The following is a 19,582-nucleotide window of genomic DNA, read 5'->3' as shown; positions in this document are numbered from 1 at the left end:
AAACATGAACTATGTTTATACTAGTAATTTGGATTAATTTTCTTTGATTAAAAATACTTGTGGTTTTATTAATTTAAAAGAACCGTGTCTATGTCAAAATATCTGTCTTTTATCATTCAATTTCAGTTTCTTTGTGTTGGGAAATCATGGTTTAAACTTTAATTTTTCATTTCAAATAAAAGGATTCAATTACAATAAAGAGTCATTATCAATACATTAATCAACTTTAATGTATTGATAATGACTTAATTAATATAATGTGACATAAAATAATTTTAGCTTGTCATTGAATACTATATGTGACACACATTCTTAACACTTAATTGATAATCATTAGTCATAATTAAGCAACGTACATAAGACTTAGCCAAGACTACACACATCCAAGATCAAGATTAAGTTTACGTTTAATAAGAGTTAAATCAAGATTTCTACACGAACATGAAGATAAAGAAATTGCAAGATTATCCGTTGAAGACGAATAAATACTAGTTGCTGTCAGTGGATGTAGATAAGTTTAGACCAAACCGCGTTAAATCCTCATGCTCTTATTTGCTATCGTATTCATGTTTATGTTCGCATCATGTGTGAGCTTAATCCCTAAGAAAGGTAAGCTTCATGTACAATTTATATATGTAAGGTTTCAAATCACAAGTCACAGACATCTCTAAAAAATCCATGCCAACTCATAGATTCATGTTTCAACGAACCAATCTGCAAGTCGCTATATGCCCTTAATTAACTTCGGTGGTAATTAGATCAAATCATAAATAATCATAGTATAAGGTATATTATGTAATTATCTACATGTATATATTATATATACACTTGCAAAACTCACTTTTGAAACATAATTACAATTATAATTCGCAAAGATTCTTGTGTGTCTTGATTATTAATATGAATTTCGTGATATATGAAACACAATATGCATCACATACGAAAACAAACAAAGAAACGAGAAACCTTAACATTGACGACATCAAAGATATTGTTAATACCAAGTGTCATGCAGCATATGCTAAGAATTTTATCACTAGGAAACTCCCAGGCAAATTCCAACAAACATACATTTTTTAGTATTTATATTTCATATAAATTCTTGTGTTCGAGTCAACCAAGAAACTATTCTTAAAAATGGCGCTCAAAGTTTTATGGGCACTTGATGTCGCAAAGACACAATATTACCATTTTAAAGCAATCATAATCGCGGGTATGGGTTTGTTTACTGATAGTTATGATTTATTTTGCATCCCACTCGTCATGAGGATGATTGGAAGGATATATTACCCTAAGGTAAATAAAGATGTTGACCCTAAGAACTGGTTTGAAGTGCCAATCGTCATTTCATCCACAATGATTGGTGTCGCTTTAATCGGGGCCGTGATTGGTCAACTGGTTTTCGGCCGCCTTGGTGACCGAGTCGGACGCCGTCATGTGTATGGAGTTTCTCTTGTGATGATGGTGGTGGGGTCTCTTGGATGCGGGTTTTCTCTCTCGAACTCGATGTCGATGGTGTTTGTTAGCCTTGGGTTCTTTCGGTTCTTGCTTGGGTTCGGTATAGGAGGGGATTACCCGCTATTGGCAACCATTATGGCGGAGTTTGCGAATAAGCGAACTCGTGGAGCATTCATTGCTGGTGTGTTCTCCATGCAAGGATTTGGGATACTTTTGAGCTCGCTCGTTTTCATGTTTGTGTGCTCCATTTTTGAAGCGAGTGCCGACAAGCATGAGCGAATGACCCCGTCGAAAATCCCACAATCACTATCACCATCACCGTCACCGTCAGTAATCATTGCCCCGGTCCCACCTGAATCGGACTTGGCATGGCGGGTCATTCTCATGATTGGTGCAATTCCAGCATCTATGACTTACTACTGGCAGATGACGATGCCTGAAACCGCCCGGTAAGAACAACTCATTCATTCCATGTAGCGACTAATTTCAGCCAATATTAGAAGCTAAGTCAGCTTTAAAAAAACTGTGATACTTTTTTGTTTTTAAGAAAATAATCAGGAAAAAGAACATGCAATATTGGTAAAAATGGTAAGAATGTTATATAAGATACTCACTACAAACAAAATGCCATTTAGTTTCATACGATTTTAATGACATTTAGATTTTGTGCCACTATTTTAGGTTTTCATGACACTTTGTGTATGTCACATTTTCTTGGCATGTACTTTTAGTGACATTTAGCCTTTGTGCCATTAAAATTTAGTTTTAATGACACTATGTGTACACCACATTTGCTTGTCACACACTTTTAGTGTCATTTAGTATTTATGTCACTAAAATTTTGGTATTTAAAAGCACCTTGCGTATGCCATGTTTTCCTAACATTATTTATAATGGCATTTAGCATTTGTGTCATGTAAATTTATGTTTTTAATGTTACTTTCTGTGATTTAATCAATTATAGACTCAAGCCACACATAAGCTATTTAAGATCAGATTATTAAAAACTTAAATTGGGTCAACTTTAAATGAGCTCAAGATTTTATTAAAGCTCACCTAACAAACAAGCTCGAGCGAGCTTCACATATCAAGCTTAGCCAGCTCGCGAGCCAAAATGAGTTTTTTTATCAATATAAATTTTTTTAAATATATTTATACAATAACCATTATTATATATAGACTTATTAGAAATAATCAAATAATATATTCTATTAATAGAAAATTTTTAATTATAAATATATACATGCATTGCAAACAGTTATAAAAAATAATAAATAATAAACGAACCGAGCTCTACTCGTTATCCGAGCTCGAATTTTAAACCACATCTCCAAACGATACTCACGAGCTTAACTCCAATTTTAAATACATCACTAAACGAGCCAAGGTCGATCCCTCTTAATTTAAAACAAGCCAAGCTCAAGTCTAAACAGACTCGGGTGTTATAACCTCCGGTGATGTTAGACAATTGGTTTATAATGACCAAGGGCGGCTTAACCATTTTAAGGGCCTATAAGAAAAGCAAAAAATAGCCCTTTTACGAATTTCATTGTTAGAAACACTCTTTATTTACCTAGACTTAGCATAATGATATATTAGTAGAAATCACATCACATGCTTAATTATAAAGGAGCATAATCATTAAAAACTTTACCATATGCAATTAATAAATCACTATAAGTAAGAATCAAGTCTCAATGAAGGTCAAATGCCAACAAGATTTTAATAAAAGAAAAAAACATGAAACCAGATGCACTACTAATTTACTGTAATCAGCCATTTCTTTTGTTTATTTGATAGTTTTTTTATAAAACCATAAAAGAGTATGCGTTTACATTTATAAATTGCATTCAAGTTACACGAAACAGACAATCAGGGATTATTGTTATGAATTGACCTATGACATACAAATTTTACAAATGGGCCATAAACTAGTAATTACACAGGCATGCTACTCATTGCTATTAAACCGTCTATGAAAAAAAAATATAAAATATTGTTCTGTTCGCCAACTCTTCAGTGAATTTTGATAGATTAGAGTAACAAAAGTGAAAAGTGAATTTGAAATTGTTATATGATCGTTTACACCAAATTAGAGGGAATGATCCGGTTAACTTATATTGTTTACATAATGCATTAACAACACCTTAATTGCATCTATCTTATAGTATTTAGTCTAAAACCTTCTAAAAAAAATTAACAACTTTTAATTCAATCATAAGTCAGACTCAGAAGGAAAAACAATTTAATAGCATAATTATTTTATATCAAAATTAGGCATGATCCAATTATTTTAGTTTAAACATTTTTTAAAAATCGATCTACCTATAATGATTTTCAACAAACCCCAAAACAATAATTATGTAAAACAATATATTCCATCCTAACAGAACTCAACCTAAAAGTTTCTACAAACAAAAAAGTAAAACAATATAAAGAAACGGAGACAAATTTGCAAGATTGCGATTAGAAGAAAATTTTGTGCAAATCAATCATTTAATTAAAGATTGTAATATAGTTTGCGATTTGTTTTTTGAATAACTTCCATTTGTTCATCATTACCATCACCAAGATCCCTCCACTATTATTGTTCCATTTTCCCTTCATTTTGATTCACAGGGCACATGTACACACTCTAGTTATGGAAAGCGTTAGTGTCAATAACTTTTTTATTTTTGAGAAGTAAGATTGATTTATGGTCGGTGACTTGGCGGGAATATATTTAGTTTGGAGGGAATCTTAGGAGGGAGATAAATAGAATGGAGGAAAGTTAAAATTGAATAGAGAAATAAATACTTTTGTTTTAGGAATTTTTAAATGTAGTAAAACTAGTGGTTTACCTGGCATGTTGCATTAGGTAGGTTGGTAAAATCAAAGTGTTAATGATCCCGGGTGTTGAGGCGATTAGTTGACACGTATTCGATCGGTTGCGACGTCGTGTGTTATGATATCTTAGCTAAAAACTAAGAATAGAAAAAACACAACAAAATGTTGTGAAACCCGTGTGTTCGTAAAACCCGAACGTTATGATGGTGAGTTGAAGTGAATACGGACAGTACCTGTTGCACTCGTTACGGTATAGAAACCGTTGGCAAAAACCTGAGCGTTAAAACCTAACATATAAATTCGTAAAATTAACATATAAAAAGATTAAATATTTGACAATTATTTAGTCGATAACCAAGTGATGTCGGTCCCGGTCGTTGAGGTGGTGAGTCTACGCGAATTCGTTCGGTTTCTGTTATGTTCGTCACGGTAACATAACTAAAACAAATAAAAATACCAAAATTCAATGACCAATATAGTGCCGCCAAGAGGCTCAATCGACACTTAACAACACCAAAGCTAACAATTGTTATAATAATACCTTATATTTTATATAGAAAAATTAATATAAATGTTGATTTAGTTTTATAATATTTAATGATTTATCTAATACAAATGTTATTTACAATAGTCATATCAATTAATAAATGGGCTATATACACCTTATCTACTTAATTTATAAAAGGATTCTCAAAAGTGTTGTAAAAAAACATAGTTGTTCATGAGCTACTCAATATTAGCTCAACAAAATTTCTAAGTTGAGTTAAGTTTAAACGAGCTTGAACCTAGCTAACACTGCGTCACTGCCCTCTATATTGACGAAAATATTTAAAAGAATATATAATTAACATAATAGCTAATAAACAAGACAATGGCATGCATCTTTGCCTCCGTATAACAAACTTCAAAAATATTATTTGAAGGCTTGTGCAATGTATCGTACAAATGACAAACACTAAAGGAAGGCCAGTTTGTTTCGAATCCAAGTTAACATGAGTTGGTATCCCATCCAAAAGTTCCCGCTAATCCATTCTTGACCATATTTGACCACGATCACCATATTTGGCTATTATTTGTCACGCATTGACTATGTTTGCCTATGAGTAATGTGATTAATCAAGTATTACCAACACTTAGACATAATGTGGTATTTAATTTAAAAGAAAAAACAAATTTATAATGGATCATAAATAGTTAGGGTGTGTGTAGTGGTGGGCAGCAAAAGGCGACAAATGGGATTTGGGGCGAGAGCACCGCCCCCGGGCGACAAATGGGTGATTAGTTGGGGAGGGGGCAACTGCATGTCGCCTGGTGCTCTTGTTTGATTATTATTATTATTATTATTATTATTATTATTATTATTATTATTATTATTATATGTTTGTGATATATATATATATAGGGGTGGAATCTAGAGAGAACTACTCATAAAGAGAGAACTAGTAAAGAATTATTTTTAACTATTTTAAAAAAATTATTTTGTGATTTTTTTTCTTTCCTCCTTCTAATAAGATGATATTGTATTGATACTAAAAAAAAAAAAAAAAAAGCTTGTCGGTGTAGTACTGTAGTGCATATGTGCACTAATGCCTATTGCATATATACAATAGTGTTTTATTGCATATAATACAACACAATTGCATTATCCAATACACACTATTGAATATATGCAAATACGACACTACTAATTGTATGCAAAACACATTATCGCATATATGTAATACAACACTAATGCACATATGCACCATATCGATTTTTTTTAATTTTTGTATATAATATAACACTATTGCAAATAAACAATACAAACAACTATATATATGCTATTCAACACTATTTCAAATATCAAAATGCACACTATTGCACATATACATTATAAAAAAAGTCGGTGTATTGCATATATGCATTACTCGTTAATTTTTTTATTTTTTTTATGTTTATATATTTTTGTGGTGAAGAATAACAACATATAAGAAGGATGAAAGAAAAAAAAATTTAAAAATCTTTTTTAAATTAAATTAAAAATACTTTATTATTAGTTCTCTAGTTCTCTCCATAAAATGAAGTTCTCTCATGATCCTATATATATATATATATATAAAGGGCTACCACACCACTACACCACAAAAACAAAAACCCACCATTTTTTGATTGGGCGCCACGTGTCACAATTCGCTATAATTTGTAGCTCATCCGCTACACATAGCCTTATAATGTTTGATTACATGTGTTAAAGGCCCGCTCAAAGAATGACTTGAACATATTCACCCAATTTTCTACGAATTATTGTCTTTAACATGATCACTATGATTGATCATTAAGTGACATACGTCAATGACCATGATTAACCATAACCTGCCTCAAATAACACTAACGTCTATATTTGTTTCTTTAGCCACCCTTAATTAATTATAATAACCAATGCTAACGCTAATCGTTCCAACAGACATTAAAATAATAAAAGTAAATATAATTTGGGGTGTGAATTTTTAACATAACATAAAAAACGATATAAAGTTCGTGGGTTTAAGTTTGGTAGAAATAAGCTCAGGCCAGTTTGAAGCGGAACCCAGAACTCGTTTAGCTAAATGATTCGTGTTTGGGTCAACCAGGTAGATTCACGGCTTAACCCGTTTAACCTACACACATAAATGCTTTCATGTAATAACATAAACTTGTTGGGTACCATATATCAAAATTTAAAACCTATCATGACATAATAAAGTCGTCACAAGCCACTTAAGCTAACATGAGTATTAAGGGTCCATAAAAAGTTAATATGACACATTAAGAACAAATAACTCATGACACCTATGTTACTATTTTATATCAATCATTGAGTAAAAACGATGATAAATGAAATAATAATTTATATTTTTTTAACACTTCCTTGTTTGATACAAATATTGTTTTATATTTAAAAAAAATATACACATTCATTTATACATTATATGCATATCTAATAACACAAAATTATGAAGTACAAAAATACAAAACAAAAAAACGGTTCCCCCCAAACCAAAATACAATTTACAAAAGCCCCTCCAAAATAATTTTGTATTTTCCCACCTCCATTTCAGTGTTTTATGATCTCTCTTTTCTTAACCCCAAATTGAAGCATACGCAATTCTTTGGATGTAGGGAAGACGGGTTGCTTTAATTGAGGGTTAACAAAACAAGAGAAAATCAAGAATCCCCGGATTGATGCGTGTAATCGAGTGGTAAGTATGTTAATTTGATTTTCTTATACATATGCTATGCATTTTCATTGGAAATCTAACTGTTTTGCTTATAATTTCATTAAATACTATCCGTTTGATCAGGAATGCGATATTTGGATCTGTTGTAATGGAGGTAATCATAGGCATGTTATCATGACGATGATTTAATTACACAATCTGTTGTTCTATTCAATTAGTTACCATACTTGATTTTTGTTACCTTTGACTTTTGTATTATTATTATTAATTAGTTGAGTTTCTGTTTATCTTAATAGTTAGACAAGTTATAATCTATATTTTATTTGAACTTTGGATTATCATACAAATTACTAAAATAGGACTCCATATCTTTAAAACAATTGGGCACACAAAGTCCTATATTAGTATGCCAAGGGATGACATATTTAGAATATAAATCTTTTGGTTGCTCTTCAATTTTATTTATACTTTTTTGCTGGGTTCAGTTTATGTTAAGTGTGCATTGTTTATTTTTTAGTGTTTACTCATTACGTTTGTGGCATAGTGGTAACCAAATACATTTTATTTTGTAGTTGAGAATGCTCTTAGAATTTTCAAGATACATTATGCGTTTTTCTTTTTATGAGCCAACTTATACTCTCCCTGCATTAGTTTATAAAGAAGAAAAGCTGAAGTATTCTTCACAAAGTCCACATATGCATTATGTAGAGGAAATATACAAAAGGTTTCATTTTGTCGTATTATCTAGTTTAGATGTTTGAATGCTAATGTTTGTGATATCTTGTTGTAGGATAGAAAAATGATATCTTGTTGTAGGATAGAAAAATGCAGCTTGATGAAGACGCACATGTATTCTTTAATTATGTTAAGGTACATACTTATTTTGATTTAACTTAATCATTGAACAAGATTTCTTCTTAGTTGTTCAAAAAAAAATGATCCGTTCGTTTTGTTGTGGTTAGAAAACAGGCTTGGTACTTCTACACATAATTCCCATACTGTATGACAAGTTTGAGAACTAAATTGATTCATTTCTAATCTATCTACACAAGAATTTGGTCAATAATAACAAGAAAAGTCTCAATTGCTTGAATGGAAAAAGAATTTGAAGATGGCTATCAAAGAAAAAAAGGTTGAGCCGGAAGACACAAGGAAAGATTTTGACACTGCAGTGAAGGTAATATGTTGGTCTTTTGTCTAATTGTTTAGTGTGTGAGCCAATTATAAATAGCATTATATGTTGTTTTTTGTCTAATTGTTAGGTGTTCGGGTCATTTTTTTACACATGTTTTTCTTTTGAATCAAGAATGACTTTAATAAATAAAAGAACTATTATATTTTTTTGAATTAATACTAATGATTATTTATATGGTTTATGTTGGCAGGGTAGATATTAAGAGAATCTTTGGAGCTAAGTTATATGAAAGTGAAAGTCTCGTCCAAATGAACGTTTAGACTCATTGTGTAAACATTAGGAATCTTGGAATATGTTATTTTATTACACATTTTTTTTTCTGACATTTGAAATATGTTTCGGATTGTACTTAATAATGAAGTAATAATATTATGATTTCTACATTTAAAATTTTATCGAACTTTTGTTTTATATTTTATAGTGTAAAATATGTGATTTATGTGGTAAAATTATGTGCCACTAAAAATTTGTCACAATTTTTTTTTAGATTGCGGCAAAAGAAATATGCCACTAAAACTAGTATATACGAGTAAATAAAAAATAATTTTTAGAGGCACAAAACTTATGCCAGAAAAGTGTTTTTCTATATTGTGGCAAAAAACAAGTGCCACTAGAAGCCGAAATACTTTGTGCGGCAGATCGAAAAAGTGCCACTAAAAGGCTTTAGCGTCACCGCTTCTAGTGACACTTTTGTGTGTGCCACACATTGTTATAAGGGTCTTTAGTAGCACTTTTTTGTTTTTTAGTGTCATTTTTTGTATGTCACTATATGGCATTTTTTTTGTAGTGACTATACTAAAATATGTAATTTGCAACTGTGTAATGCAACATACATGTCCTAGCCGCATGTTGCATCAAACGACCAAAGTACTTGTGGGTTACTAAGGAATAACTTTGTTTACAAAACACAAAATATTTTGATTTGTCAATACAAAAATGAAAACATGTATAGTTCATTTTCCTTTTATCCATGTTTAACATTTTTAGAATTTGTGTACATTTTCCTGCATAATGCAAATATTATATAAATAAAAAACCAAGAAACTAAGTTGTATATTTATACATTATTCTTGTAATATAACATAAACATGAATTACACATGTATAAGTATGCGATACATAGCGTTCTCCATCAAACGTATTAAGCTCTCTTCAATATATACTGCTTCCACATATTCACGGCTTTGGTTGAGAAAAACACATTACAAGCAGAAAGAGATATGGGGAGAGTGATGAATGTACCACTGAGTACAATCCAAGAAGATGTCCAGATGATGAACACACCAAACACCCGCGCAGCTTTGTCGAACACCTACCCTTTCTTCTCTCGGGAATTTTTTAGACGACATGGTCGTGATCTCATTGCCGCCACCATTAATTGGTTTCTCATCGATATTGTCTTCTACAGTCTCAACTTGTTCCGATATCATGTATTTAGAGGCCACTTGATTCCCAAGAGCCACATGAATCATACGACAATGCATTGCAGATCACGAAACTCCAGTCACGTATTGCAATCTTCGCAATGATCCCAGGATATTTTGTGACCGTTTACACGATTGATTACATTGGGAGAGTCAAGATCCAAGCAGTCGGGTTCATTTTCATGGCCATAAGCTTGTTTACAATCGCAAAGGTCAACACGAGCGGAGATTATCCAGATCACCGTTTCATTATTCTCTATGGAGTTACTTTCTTTTTTCCTAATTTTGGGCCAAACACGACCACGTTTATAGTTCCAGCGGAATTATTCCCGGCTAGGTTTCGTGCAACTTGTCATGGGATTTCTTGTGCGGTTGGAAAAATAGGGGCGATAATTGGGTCGATTGGGTATATGTGGGCTTCCCGTGATCCTCCGGATGGGATTGGGGTGTCACTTACATTAATGGTAATGTCTGGGGTTTGCGGTCTAGGGTTTTTGGTGACATATTTTTTGTTGGATTAATTTCTATTCCGGGTCACAAGTCGGTGAACCGGGCCTAAGAGGTTTTAACAAGTCGGTTAAAGTCTAAGGGGTATTGTGAAACATTCCATATGCTTGGTGGCCAAGTTCACCTTGTTGGCCAAGTTGACCTTGTTGCCCAAGTTCACCTTGGTGGCCAAGTTGAGTGGTGACCACATATTATGCTTGGTGACCAAGTTGGGTTACTAGTATAAATAGATGTACAAAGTTAGTGTTAGATACAACAACACAACAACATCAACAACAACACAACAATCACCACCAAAGATATTGTAATCAGTTTTTTGAGTTATATTTTCTGGTTATAATATAAGTCGGTTATTTATAAGTTGTGCGTTAATTATCGTTTATCATTCTTGAATTGGTATCAGAGCTCAGTTCAAGAACTCGATAATTAACGGCCAACAAATAAGGTGTCTCGATCGAACAAGTTGGTTTGATATCCTGAAGAAGTTGTTATCGTGGTTGACCGAACAAGTTGGTTTGATCTCCCAAAGAAGTTGTTGTCATTGTCGATAGCATAGTTCGTTCAGTTGTTACTTTATTCAAACAAGTTGGGTTTGAGTAGCCATGGGTGACACGACTCCACCGCCGCCGCCAAAGGGGAAAGAGAACGGGCCATCTTCCGTTCAATGTCCAATGTTAACTACAACGAACTATACCGTGTGGGCTATGAGGATGAAAGTAGTCCTAAGAGTTCACAAATTTTGGGACACCATCAACTCAGGTGTCCCGATGAAGACAAAAATGACATGGCTATGGCCTTGTTGTTTCAATCCATACCCGAAACCTTGATCATGGAAATTGGAGATCAAGAAACTGCTAAAGCCATGTGGGATTCGATTAAAACCCGACACTTAGGTGCTGAACGGGTGAGAGAAGCACGTCTCCAAACCTTGTCAATGGAATTTGACAATATGAAGATGAACGAGTCAGATTCCATAGATAACTTTGCGGGCAAGTTATCGAGCATTGCCTTGAAATCAGCGGCTCTCGGCGAAGTTATAGATGAAGCAAGGTTGGTAAAGAAGTTTCTCAAAAGTCTCCCAAGATCGAAGTATATTCAAATGGTTGCTTCGCTTGAGCAAATTTTGGATCTCAATAAAACGGGATTTGAAGATGTTGTAGGCCGACTCCGAGCCTATGAGGAGCGAATCCGAGAAGAAGAAATTCAAGGGGGGTGACCAAGGTAAACTTTTATTTGGTAAATATGATTCATCAAGTCATAAAAGTTTTGAATCTAATGGGGGACGAGGACGAGGAGGTCGAGGTCGCGATCGAGGCCGTTTCAATGGCCAATACCGAACCCCTAGTACCAAACAAGGGTCATCAAGTCGGGAAAAAGTAAGGGTGAAGAAAGATCGGTCAAAGATTGTATGTTACCGATGTGACCAGTTTGGTCACTTTGCATCCGGTTGCCCGAACCGAGTTCAAAAGGGTCAAGAAGCAAACAAAACCGAAGCCCATGAAATTTTTGATGATGCGGCGTATATGCATCAAGTTGTGTTCTTAAATGAACAAAACCTAATACCAAAGAAATACGAGACCGAGCGGGTCAAAGATGATGTATGGTATTTGGATAATGGGGCAAGTAATCATATGACGGGAAACCGGTCGTATTTTTTAGAGTTAAACGTGAACATAACCGGGAGGGTTAAGTTCGGAGATGGGTCATTTGTTCAAATCAAGGGAAAAGGCTCAATTCTTTTCCAAGGAAAATCGGGTGACCAAGACTTGTTAACCGAGATTTATTATATTCCGGAGTTAAAAAATAATATAATAAGTCTCGGTCAAGCAACGGAGTCCGGATGTAACATTCGGATGAAACACGATCTTCTGACCATGTACGATGAGAACGGGAGGTTACTCATGAAGGTCAAGAGATCCGAAAACCGACTCTACAAAATACGAATGAAAATTGGAGATCCCGTGTGTTTGCAATCAAAGATTGAAGATGATGCATGGCGTTGGCACACAAGACTTGGGCACATCAATTTCGAGTTAATGAAATCGATGGCTAAGAAGGATCTTGTACGAGGTTTACCACATGTTGAACACGAAAATCAGTTGTGTGAATCGTGTTTGGTGGGTAAACAAACGAGGCGTTCGTTTCCGGCTACATCCTCGTTTAGAGCATCCCAACCTTTGGAGTTGGTTCATGGTGACTTGTGCGGTCCAATAACCCCATCCACTATCTCGGGTAATAGGTATGTCTTTGTTATTATAGACGATTACTTACGATATATGTGAACGTTTTTATTGAAAGAAAAAGGTGAAGCGTTTGAATGTTTTAAGAGGTTTAAAGCCCTAATCGAGACGGAGGCGGGTTTACCAATGAAAACTCTCCAAACCGATAGGGGAGGAGAATTCACTTCACGTGATTTCAATCGGTTCTGCGATGAAAGTGGAATTATTCGGCATTTAACCGCCCCGTACACGCCACAACAAAATGGCGTGGTAGAAAGGCGAAACCGGACATTAATGGGGATGGTGCGGAGTATTCTAAAGGCGATGCATGTACCGAATTATATGTGGGGAGAAGCGGTCCGGCATTCAACTTTTTTAATCAATCGGGTCCCAACCCGGGCCTTGGTTGATCAAAAAAGTTGACCCACATATAATTCGGTACATGCATCGCCTTTAGAATACTCCGCACCATCCCCATTAATGTCCGGTTTCGCCTTTCTACCACGCCATTTTGTTGTGGCGTGTACGGGGCGGTTAAATGCCGAATAATTCCACTTTCATTGCAGAACCGATTGAAATCACGTGAAGTGAATTCTCCTCCCCTATCGGTTAGGAGAGTTTTCATTGGTAAACCCGCATCCATCTCGATTAGGGCTTTAAACCTCTTAAAACTTTCAAACACTTCACCTTTTAATCAATCGGGTCCCAACCCGGGCCTTGGTTGATCAAACTCCATATGAACGGTTCAAGAAAAAGAAACCGATTATTGAACATGTTCGAGTATTTGGGTGCGTATGCTAAAGTTGATAGTGTACATCTAAAGAAACTTGATGATAGGTCAAGACAGCTCGTTTATCTCGGGTCGGAGACAGGTTCAAAAGCATACTGTCTCTTCGATCCGACCACCCAGAAAATTGTTGTAGTCGGGACGTTGTGTTTGTCGAAAACAAAGGGTGGAATTGACTACGAGCCGGGTATGTTTTCTATTGTTTGGGGGGGGGGGGGTGCGGTTGACAATGGAACTGGTCAAATTGAACCCACTATTGAAGAAATGTCTAGAACCAACCCGGGTAGCCCAAGCTCTGAACCTGCATCATCGGTTCAACCCGAGTCCAACGACTTAGCCGAACCAAGTCATATCTGGCCAAATTCCTCAACCAGCTCTCAAGTTTAGTCGACGAGTCATGGGTCACAGGTCCATTCGGGTGAAAATGAGGCCCAAACGGGTCTAAGACGTTCAACCCGAGTCTCGGTTTTACTAAGAAGATTACAAGAAGATTATGTGTTACATGTTGACTCTAAATATGAGCAATTGCTTCTTACATCAAGTGGTGAACCGAGTAGCTATTTTGAGGCTAAGTCAAACCAAGAATGGGTTTGTGCTATGAATACCGAGATCGATTCGATAAACAAGAATGAAACATGGAGGTTAGTCGAACTTCCAAAGGGTGCAAAATGTATCGGGTTGAAGTGGGTGTTCAAAATCAAACGAAATGCGGATGGAACGATAAATAAGTACAAAGCTCGGTTGGTTGCAAAGGGTTACGTGCAACAACCCGGGATTGACTTTGATGATGTTTTCGCTCCGGTAGCCCGAATCGAGACCGTTCGGCTACTAATCGCGTTGGCTGCATCTAACGGGTGGGAAATCCACCATCTTGATGTAAAGACGGCATTTCTACATGGTGAATTGAAAGAAGTTGTGTTCGTTTCTCAACCCGAATAATACGAGAAAAAAGGCGAGGAGGCAAAAGTTTACAAGTTGTCAAAGGCCTTGTACGGGTTAAGGCAAGCTCCCCGAGCTTGGAACACAAAGCTCAATAACATCCTACGAGATATGAAGTTTCAAAAATGTTCCAAGGAACAATCAAGTTTACCGAAAGACGGATGGGAAACATTTTTTGATCGTAGCCGTGTATGTGGATGATTTATTTGTGACAGGTACAAGCTCCAGTATAATTTCCGATTTTAAAAAGGGTATGGCCACCAAGTTTGAGATGTCGGATCTCGGGAAGTTGACCTACTATCTCGGAATCGAAGTAGTCCAACAAGAGGACGGGATTGTAATTACACAAGAAGGATACGCCAAAAGGATTCTAAAGGAGACCGGTATGCAAAACTGTAATCCGTCTCAAGTCCCGATGGATCATGGTGTGAAATACTCAAAAGCCGAGAATGAAGTCGAACTCGATGCAACCGAGTATCGAAAGGTAGTGGGTTGCTTACGGTATTTGTTACACACTCGTCCGGATATGGCATACTCTGTGGGTATTTTTAGTCGATATATGCAAAGCCCACGAGAATCTCATGGTATGGCAATACGACACCTATTGAGATACTTGAAGAACACGACGAGTTATGGGATCAAGTACGGGAAGAACGGGTCTAAACGACTTGTAGGTTATAGTGATAGTAGTCACAATATAGATGAGGATGATGGTAGAAGTACCATTGGCCACGTGTTTTATTACGGGCAATCTCCAATTACATGGTGCTCACAAAAGCAAGCGACAGTTGCACTCTCATCGTGTGAAGCCGAGTACATGGTGGCTTCAGCAGCCGCATGCCAAGCTGATGGCTTCGAGAGTTGTTGAGCGAGTTGTCTGGAGAAGCGTTGCAGAAAGTTGTGTTAGAAAGTTAATAACACGTCCGCAATAGCCCTTGTGAAAAATACGGTTTTTCACAACTGAACAAAGCATATAAAGTCTCGCTTTCATTTTATCCGAGATTGCTACAACGACGACGAGGTCGATGTTGAGCACATTAGCGGGAAAGAGCAATGGGCTGATATCCTCACTAAGGAACTCGGAAGAATCAAGTTCACGGAGATGCGCGAGTTACTTGGAGTTGAAGACCTTTCTAATCCGAATCAGAAATTAGGGGGGTGAATGTTGGATTAATTTCTATTCCGGGTCACAAGTCGGTGAACCGGGCCTAAGAGGTTTTAACAAGTCTGTTAAAGTCTAAGGGGTATTATGAAACATTCCATATGCTTGGTGGCCAAGTTCACCTTGTTGGCCAAGTTGACCTTGTTGCCCAAGTTCACCTTGGTGGCCAAGTTGAGTGGTGACCACATATTATGCTTGGTGACCAAGTTGGGTTACTAGTATAAATAGATGTACAAAGTTAGTGTTAGATACAACAACACAACAACATCAACAACAACACAAAAAACACAACAATCACCACCAAAGATATTGTAATCAGTTTTTTGAGTTATATTTTCTGGTTATAATATAAGTCGGTTATTCATAAGTTGTGCGTTAATTATCGTTTATCATTCTTGATTTTTTTACTAGAGAGACAATGGGGCGGTCTCTGGAAGAGAATGAGAATGTCGACGAGTTTACGGGTGTTTGTTTTGTGAGATTTTGGCCTAACAAGTTTTGGGCTAACAGAAATGAAGTAACAAGTTTTGGGCGATTAGAAATGCAACAAATATAGGTGAAAGAATAATGTCTCTTCATGATATGTAATAATCACAAATCATTTAAGGAAATTAGAGGTGATGATTAGAGATAGATGGTTTATTGAAAGTTTGTATAAATATCAAATATGATATGTATCATTCATATTTATTTCAAGTTAGTGAAATTGGGTGTGTCCTTATGTTTCTTGTGTTCGTTCAATCGCCCAACACATGCACTTCTTTTAGAATATGTGATCATTGGTCAAGACATGCTTGTTTCCTGATACGTCCATCTCAAACACAGCTACACTTACTTGAGTGGCTAGGTTTGTGCCTTTGCCCATATCAAGGACGACTTTGGTATCGTTTTGGGCCAACGTTTGCAACATCGTCCCTTTTTCTATGGTTTCCAATTGTTAGAACCGAGCTCGATGCTAGATATTTTAGTGTAATTAGGGGTTCCAAGCAGGGCCGGCTATAAGGGAGGGCCGGGTGGTCGACGGACCCCGGCCCAACACCCCGATAGGCCCGTATTTTTTTAATATATATATATATTATATATATTTATGAAAAACAATATGTATATATAATACTTAAACTTAATTACATAACCACTGGCTTGGTTTAGTTGTAAAGGGGTATGACTTTCAACTAAAAGGTTGTGGATTCTAACATCACTTGAGACATTTTAATCCTATATTTATATAAAAAAGAAAAAAAAGAGTTTTTTACACAACCAAATCATAAGGCTCAAAAAATTAATGCTTATTTAAAAACAAAATTGTTTAAACACAACAAGATACTCTTTATTATTAAGGCCCAACAAAATTTTCGTCTTCGGCCCAAAATTTTTTAACCGTTCTCAGAGCCGGGCATGGTTCCAAGAGGGCAACGGCCTCTTGGAAATGGTAGCGGGGTCCAAGAGGCAGGTACCTATTTCCAATGGGTTCACATTTTTTCATGGTCGAATATTTCATAACCAAACATTAAAATTTTTGGGTCGGCTCAGACTAGAGAATTCATAAACAACTTGGGAAAGACCTTCACCTTGTAGGCAAAACCCATCATGAGAAAAAAACTTTAATAATATGTAATTCTGTTATCTCATTCACAAAGAAAGCAACCCGAGGGTAGAAATCATAAACCTATACAAACTATAATAGGTAACTAGATAAACTTAAATCAAATACATATTTATCATATCAAATAATATCTCATCTAATACTCCCCCGTAGTTTGAGCGTGTAAGGAATGAACGTTCAAACTATTCCGGAACTCTTGAAATATCTGACGTGGTAGCCCTTTCGTAAAGATATCAGCATATTGGGAAGAAGACGGAACATGTAAGACCCGAACGTGACCAACTTGTACCTTTTCCCGAAACAAAGTGGATATCAATCTCCACATGCTTGGTTCGTTGATGCTGAATTGGATTATGAGCCAAGTAGACCGCGGAGACATTGTCACAGTACACGATTGTGGCTCGAGCAAGAGGCACGTGAAGCTCAAGAAGAAGATTCCAAATCCAGGTTGTCTCGGCCACCCCATTGGCGACGCCGCGATACTCTGCTTCTGCGCTAGAACGAGAAATGGAAGCCTGACGCTTAGAAGACCATGGAATTAAATTATCGCCCAAAAAGACACAGTAACCCGAGGTGGATCGTCGTGAATCGGGATATTCAGCCAAATATGTGTCAGAGTAGGCGGTTAAAGTGGTGACTGGCGACCTGACGATACGTAAACCATGATCAACGTTCTGCATAGATACCGTATAATTCGTTTCATAAGCCCAAGGTGAGAGTCACGAGGAGCGTGCATAAACAAGCAAACTTGTTGTACAGCATAAGTAATGTCTGGCCTAGTAAATGTGAGATACTATAAAGCCCCGACTAAGGCACGATAAAGTGTGCCATCAGGAAGCAGGGTTCCCTCGGTTGCGTTAAGTTTGGACGTGGTGTCAACGGGTGTCGCACATGGTTTACAATTAGTCATATCAGCGCGTTCAAAAATCTCTCGCGTGTATGTGTCCTGAGAGAGAAAGAACCCGTTGTCGTCCCGTGTAACGGTAACCCCAAGAAAGTGACATAAATTACCGAGATCGGTCATAGAAAATTCTCGTGATAGAGTGGCAATAATTGTGTCAAGTAGACCTGTATGAGAAGCTGTTAACACGATGTCATCGACATAAAGGAGAAGGTATGCCTGGTGCACCCCGTGGTTGTAGATAAATAGTGATTGGTCACAAGTACTACGACGAAACCCATGAAACGTAATAAATGTAGAGAAGCGAGTGTACCATGCCAAAGGTGCCTGTTTCAATCCATATAAGGACCTCTTTAATCGACATACATGATTCGGGGCAGTCCGATCAACGAACCCCGGGGGTTGGTGCATGAACACCGTTTCTTGTAAATCCCCGTGTAAGAAAGCATTTTTAACATCCAACTGGTGTATCGGCCATGACCGAGAAATAGCCAAACTTAAAATTGTACGTATAGTTCCCGGTTTGAGAGCTGCACTAAATGTTTCATCACAGTCAACGCCAATAGTTTGGTATTTGCCATTAACTACCAACCGGGCTTTGTATCTTTCTAATGTTCCATCGTATTTAAATTTATGTCGAAATAGCCACATACATCAGATAACTGGGTGATCGGCCGGTGGTGGGACTAATTCCCATGCGTTGTTTTCCTGTAAAGCCCGAAATTCGTTGTTCATGGCTTCGCGCTAATTCGGATCCGAACAGGAAATTTGGTAGCTTTTGGGAATGGGAGAGATAGGCAGGGTGGTGGTGTGGCGGTTTAATCGAGTGACCGGTTTTTTTTATACCGGCATGAGCGCGGGTTGTCATTGGATGGGTGGTGAGGGGGTTGTATTGGTGTGAGTGGTGGCTTGAGGTAAAGGGAATGGCATGTGGACAGATGGGCTAGAAGGATCGGTGCTAGGAATGGAAACAAAAGGTGTAGGTAAGGGTGTATGGGATGGAAAAACCATAGGCAGAATGTGTTGTGATGGTAATGGTTCTTCGAGAAATTCATAAGTGTCAGGACTGAGCGGTTCGGAGAACGGAAAAGAGTGTTCGTCGAAGACGACATGTCTAGTGATAAGAATTTTGCCCGTGGCGGGATCATAGCAGCGATAATCACGGTGGTCTGGTGGGTATCCAAGGAAAACACACTTAACAGAGCGTGGTTGTAATTTATGGGAGTTGGTGGCAGATGTATTCGGGTAGCACGTACACCCAAAAACACGAAAGTGGTCATAAATTGGGTTGCGAAGATATAAAGCAAAGTGAGGGGTGGAAAGGTTAAGACGTGTAGTGGGTAGTATGTTATGGAGGTAGACAGC

The 19,582-nt window shown here is 36.7% G+C and overlaps 1 pseudogene; it reads left to right on the top strand.

Moving 5' to 3' along the window:
* The first annotated feature begins 833 nt into the window (after positions 1–833).
* On the top strand, positions 834–16,374 carry LOC143555419 (putative inorganic phosphate transporter 1-9; annotated as a pseudogene).
* Positions 16,375–19,582: the final 3,208 nt, after the last annotated feature.

Source organism: Bidens hawaiensis, unplaced genomic scaffold (assembly GCF_021521415.1).
Source record: "Bidens hawaiensis isolate Kalapana, Puna unplaced genomic scaffold, B.hawaiensis_p1.1 tig00018131_1, whole genome shotgun sequence".
Taxonomy (NCBI): Eukaryota; Viridiplantae; Streptophyta; class Magnoliopsida; order Asterales; family Asteraceae; genus Bidens; species Bidens hawaiensis.
The sequence above is the reverse complement of the archived record's forward strand: the minus strand, read 5'-3'. Positions and strand labels throughout refer to the sequence as shown.